Source organism: Haemorhous mexicanus, chromosome 5 (assembly GCF_027477595.1).
Source record: "Haemorhous mexicanus isolate bHaeMex1 chromosome 5, bHaeMex1.pri, whole genome shotgun sequence".
NCBI classification, from domain to species: Eukaryota; Metazoa; Chordata; class Aves; order Passeriformes; family Fringillidae; genus Haemorhous; species Haemorhous mexicanus.
In genome coordinates this window covers 76,214,447-76,220,658 of record NC_082345.1, presented here as the reverse complement: position 1 = coordinate 76,220,658, position 6,212 = coordinate 76,214,447, and the positions used below count along the sequence as shown (strand labels likewise).

The following is a 6,212-nucleotide window of genomic DNA, read 5'->3' as shown; positions in this document are numbered from 1 at the left end:
TCAGTGGCATCTAAGGTGGGAATTTTGCAGAGTGCCTGTACACAAGTTTGCTTTCACTGGGATCAGTGAGCAGTGGCCACCGCAGAGCAGGAGGTGCTGTGGCTCAGAAGACCTGGCTGTGAAAAGTACGGGTTATTGTCCCCAAGCACATGCCAGTGGTCTGGAAAAGGGTGATCCGGCTTGACACTGCCGGTGTGCTTGCTAAAGGGGGGGAGCGGCTCAGTCCTCGTCACTCACCTGATGCTCCCAGTCGGGGCGCAGTCGAACGGCACCACTGGGCCGGGCTTCACCTCCCTGGCTATTTTCTGTGCAGGGAACTGCAATGCCATTGCAACTTTTCTGTTCTCGCATCATTCTTCTAGAAAAAAAAAAACAATACGTTGAAGGGGAAACTGCCTTGTCACCGTCCCAAAATCCTTTATCGCTTGTGGTAACCCACGGCACACTCCCTGCCCGCGTTATCTTCACCCTAACTCTGTTTACAAGTGCCGTGAATAAACCCAAATCCAACTGAGGAAGCTCCTCTTTGCTCACATTTCAATACAAGGCTGGAACGATCACCTTGCAAAGAACTTTCCTCTACCGGTGCTAGATGCAAAAGAAAAAAAGCCAACCCAGGAATGCCTGCCACACCGGAGTACACAAAGCTGCTGCTGCTGCTTCCAATGGCTTAGGCTGAGGGCTTCTCTGTTCTTCTTTTGCCCTTCTCACGGGAAGGACTGGCTTTGACTGTCTTTGAACTAGCTACAGATACGAAAGATTTAGTAAACAAGTATTCTTTATCCCATTTCTCTTAAGAGTGTGTCCTGACAGATGTCTTCTTCCTCCTGAGGTTTAGACCACTGTTTGATCTTTTTTTCTTTTCCCCCCGCTTTTTTCCCCCCCTTTATTCCCTGAAGCATTTCACACCATGATGGGCAAAGGCCCAGCAGTAATTAGACTGAACACTGGACACGGAGACAAAAGAAAAGGCTGGAAGTTACTCTTGTTCTCCAGGCTGGCACTGCCAGCTCCTGAGGGCTCAGTCAGGACAGTCAACATTTCTGAGAGTACCTGTACACAGGCGTGTGCAGACCTTGGGTCCTGCTGCGGCTCGCAGCTGCAGGCTCAGACACGCGCGCCGAGCTCCTGGATCCTCCACGACAGAGCCGCCTCTCCCTGCTGATCCCGTGCTGTGCCTGCGGAGCAGGGAGGGAAGGAGAGGCACGCAGGGTAGCACAGTGGCAGTGCACAAGCTGCCAGGCCTCACCCATCGGACCTGCACCGAAGAGGAAATCTTACTTTTCAAAACTCTCCATCGTGCCATACAAAACACTGAATCCTTCCCAGTCTGGAAGGGACAGCCTGGCATGATGCCCCTCAGGTCACATCTTACATAAAGGGTTCTTCTTCTCCTGCACAATGCTCTATAGTCTACTTTTACTTTTTATCTTTCTATAGATATAAAAATACCTACAGAAACTATCGATATTCACCAAGCGACCTTCAATCGTAACAGCCAGGCCTCCGCATGACTGCGCTTAACTCCTGGTTAGCTCAGGGCATCTCCCTGTTCCTCAGGCTCCAGAAACCACTGAAACTCCCCTGTTTTCCTGGGGGCTGCCTGCTGGCAGCCGCCCTCCTCTCTCCAACGCGGTCACCTGCCAGGCTGTAATATTGACATTGGTGTGACTATCGAGTCATTGGAGACTCATCCACGCTTAAATAAAATAAACCCCCTACTTTTAAGTACTAAATTCCCTACCAAAGCACGCGTTTTACTGACGCCTACACGGGCATACCGGGCAGCTTATTTTCATTCGGAAAAATAAAATAAGCTTCCCCAGTACAAAAGCCCCCTCCAGCAGCAGCAGAGGATGCACCCTGAGTACCTCGGCGAAGAGAGGCCACCACGCCAGTGCCCGTCAGCGGCCCCCCAAAACCCGCCCGCCCGCGGCGCTGCCGAGCCCACAGCCCGCCAGCCCCGCACCGGAACCACCGCGGAAAGCCCCGACGGGCCGGCGCCGCCACGGGGGCGCCGTGCGGGCAGCGCAGCGAACGGACCGCGAGCCTCGACTGCGCCCCCCCTTCGTGCCGCCATCTTGGGAAGGTCACCCGGCTCCCGGCCGAGCCTCTCCCGAGTCCCGGGACGGCGGCGGCTGCGGGTCCCCGGCAGAGAGAGGCGTCCGTGCCATTGCCTGTCGGCGCCCGCCCGCCACCCGCCCGCCAGCGGCGCCACTGACCCAGGGCCCGTGTGCCCGGCGCTGCATACCTCACGGAAAATCCCGCCGGGCCGGCGGGCAGGCAGTCTGGTATACAGACCGCGGTGCTCCTTTTTCCCGCCCTTTTGGCCGCCATCTTGGGAAGGTCAAGCGCGTCCCGGCCGAGCCGCCCCCCAGGGCGCGATCGCGCGCGGGCCTCGGCACGGACGCGTCCCGGCCGCTGCCCGTCCGGGGGGCGGGACCGCGCTCGGCTGCGGGCGGGGAAGGCGGGCAAAAAACCGGCTGCCATCCCCCAGAAAATCCTCTGAAATAAACGCCGAAAACCTGCCTCTTACCCAACAGGAACGAAACAAGCGCCCTTTCTTTAAAACCCTATTTAAATCCATTTTAGATTTAAATGTTTCATGTTTACATTCACATGCATCTTTATACCGGACATTGACGCGTTAGGTAATTTGTATAATATATTACATCTACTCCTATGGTTTGTATTTATTTATGTTTTGCGTTTTTATACATATCTGTCTATATCGATGGTATATTTCTTTCTTTAGATTTCTATTTATATAATACTTCTATTATTCAAAATAAAAACCCTGTCTCTAACAAAATAAATACAACCCCCCCTTATTTTAAACGCCATTGAAGTATTTTTATTTCTACTTCCTAAAATTATATTCACATATGATTCTTTCGTTTCTTTTGATGCATTATAATAGTGATTACATATAAGATATATAAAATTCTAAAAAAGTATTTAAATTATTATTTCTATTATGTATCATATCTACTGCTACAACTAATTTTTTCTTATATTTTTAAATTTTATATATATCTGTATGTATTTATGATCTATTTCTATCCTTAGATTGCCACCTTTATATTATTTGTATCTAAAATTTTTACAATCAAAACTCTGCCTATTGACAAAAAAAAACCCGCTTTACTATTTAAAAATATTTTTATATTTATAATTTTCATATTTATATTTATAATTTGTTATATAGTATACGATAACATATTGATGTACTCTACTTATATATATCCAATACACATTTCCTATAATATATTATCATAAGATATATACAGTATTACTTGTATTATGTATTGTATCGATTTTTATTATTCTGTATTTATAATTATCTTATATTGTTATATATGTCTGCATATATTTGTCATCCATTTCTATATTTATATTTTGATTGGGGCTTTGTTTCTATTTATAATCTAGATCTTTAGATATCTATAAACATATGTAATACTCTGTATTAAAAATTATAATAGCTTATTGTAATATATAATGATTCATGTTACATGTTTCACTTTTATATATTCGGTCTATATTTAAATTTTAAGGGGTTTTATTCCCATTTTTATACATCTATTTGTTTTGTTTCATTATCGTTATAGTTATAATTTTACATTTAAAATCCAATTCCTAAATAATAGGACAAAACAAACAGCATCAAATTCCCACCAATATCCTCCAAAAGCATCCAGATACCTCCACCAGCCAACCGACGGCCAGCAAAAAGCCACACAACGCTCTTTGCCGTAACAATTCTCATCACATCAGAAAAATGCAACGAATATAAAAGAAAACCCAATAGAAACGCACACAGCAAATCACCAAAACTACGAGGAAAAATTCAAACCACCTTACTAAACTCCAAGCAGTGCCAATGACCCTGAACTTTACTAAAAAAAAAAAAAAAAAAGAAAAAAAGAAAAAAAAAATTCTACCTCTACACTAAGTCAAAGAATAACCAATACTCTGTAAAAATAACTTTAAAAACCGAACTAATTAACGAAATAGAAAAAAATCTCAACCACTACAAAATAAGAAAATAACTACCCAAATAAAAAAACTACTTAAAAAGACCCACCCTATAAATACCCATGTTCCAAAAAAAAAACCCTGATAAACAACAACCAAATATATCAAAGGCCAAAAAAAAAAAAAAAGCACCACCAAAAAAACCCAACCAAAAACCCAACCGAAAACTTAAATTTAAATAAACTTAAATTTACAACAACAACAAAAAAATCCTAACTGAATCAACCCATAGTGCCTCAATCTATCAAAATAAAACGCCGCCTAGAAATGAACACAAAGCCTAAAGAGAAACGGAACCATAAACAATATCTCCCAAACGATCCGTCACAATAAAACGTACGCTACAATCGAACAAACCAAATAAATGAAAGCCCTGTAAGACGATAAACACAAACGCAATTATCAATATCTTTAAAACCCCGCTGCTATTAACTACCTGACGCTACCTCAAGCCCACCAGAACAAACGCTACACACTCACGCTACTAAAAGCCACCACAACAGAATTAAACGCCTAACCTCTACTTCACGCTACGACCCATAAAAACCATCGCACACCTTTAGAAAACATCGCACACCCCGGCAAAAAAAAAAAAAAAAAAAAAAAAAAAAAAAAAAAAAAAAAAAAAAAAAATCCGACAACAAAACTCCATTCAAAACAAACCTTTATCGTCACCACCTGAACCGAGATCCACAGCATTCAGGAAAAACACCCTATCCCTTAGCATCCAGCAACTGCAAACAGAACGAAGCGATGCAATCGATTCCCAAAACCCGCCTCGAAACCACGACGTCCAAGAACTTTCAGCAATCGAAGCCCGCGCTGCCGGCACGGACGGAGCGCGGCTGCCGGCAGGACAGCGGCTCCTCCGGCGCGCAGGGGCGGCGCCGCCCCGGAGCCCCCCGCCCGCTCCCCCGGCCCGGCGGGGCCGGCACCGGGCCCAGGGGGCCCCGGCGGCGCCCGAGCCCCGCGCCCGGAGCGGGCAGAGCGGCCGGCACCGGCCGGGCCAGCGCAGGGCCCGGGCCGCCTCCCCCGCCCGCCGGCCCGGCACAGCCCCGCTCGGCTCCGGCACGGCTCGCACCGGCGCTGCCGCGGCAGCCCCGCCGCGCCAAATTCCCCGTCCGCCTCAGCGAGCGCCCGGGCGGTGCCGGGAGGGCTCCCGAGCGGGAACGTTCGGGGCCGGGCCACGGGCAGAAGAAGCGCCCTCGAACGCTGCGGCGCGGCCCGATCGCAAGCCTGCGAACGCTGCGAGAGCTGGAGGTGCCCGCAATTGTACCCCGAAACTGACGCCGCGGGCGGGGCTCACCTCGCTTCAACAAGGGCGAATAAATGTGTTCTCCCCTTCAGTTTCATCCCCTGTCATAACAGAAAATAAGGGGTTCTCCTCAAATGAAAGCCTTCAACTGATGGCAAAGAGGGATTTGGACCTCAATTCGAACCCTCGAGAAGGAGGGACAACAGGGCTGCCCCCTCAATTTAAACCTTAGGATGATGAAAATGGGGTGGCTGCCTTCAAATCAAACTCACAATACGACAACGATATTTTTCCAATTCCCCTTAAAACAGAATGCGGGGATTCCCTGTCGCCCCTGTGATACCCCTAACAGCCTGGAAAAGGCAGGTTTTCCTTCAATCAACACCCTTAAAACCGCAAGTGAAGGGGGATCCCCCCCGATTCAAACACAGACAATAATAGAAGAGTAGCTGCTTCCCTCTCCTTAATTTCTTTTGTCCTCATAAGCTCCATTTTTGTTCCTGGGGAACCGGGGAGGGACTGGCAAGATGAAATTGAGAAGGGAAAGGACAAAAGTCCCCGCTCCGAGTCCACACGGGCTCACCTGTTCGGCTGCCGCTTCCCGGCACAAAGCTTTGTCCCTCGGCACCTCCTTTAAGCAACGCTCCGCGTATCCAAGCGCGCATCCTGGTGTTCCCCCAGAGCCCGGGAGAAGCTCTCACCGTCCTTCCACGAGACAGCCCCGGGAGCCCCGCTACTCAGCAGCAGCACCATGCAAAAGGGAGCTGAGGCAAACCCTCCCCCTAAAACAGACCCCGGCAGGAGCCGGCCCCTCCTCATCGTCACACTCACACCTGGGGCTGCTCCGAGCCCTCAATCATCGTCACACTCACACCTGGCGCTGGTGCCACTCTCCAACAGCGCCTCTCGGTGACCAGCG

At 48.3% G+C, this 6,212-nt stretch overlaps 1 long non-coding RNA gene across 1 annotated transcript; it reads right to left on the bottom strand.

Annotated features, from left to right (window-relative positions):
- Nucleotides 1–224: 224 nt before the first annotated feature.
- LOC132328141 (uncharacterized) lies at nt 225–6,100 on the bottom strand. Its single transcript, XR_009486700.1, has 3 exons — nt 5,877–6,100; nt 1,054–1,178; nt 225–358 (listed from the first exon to the last, which is right to left on the bottom strand). It is a non-coding gene; the product is annotated as an uncharacterized LOC132328141 (long non-coding RNA).
- Nucleotides 6,101–6,212: the final 112 nt, after the last annotated feature.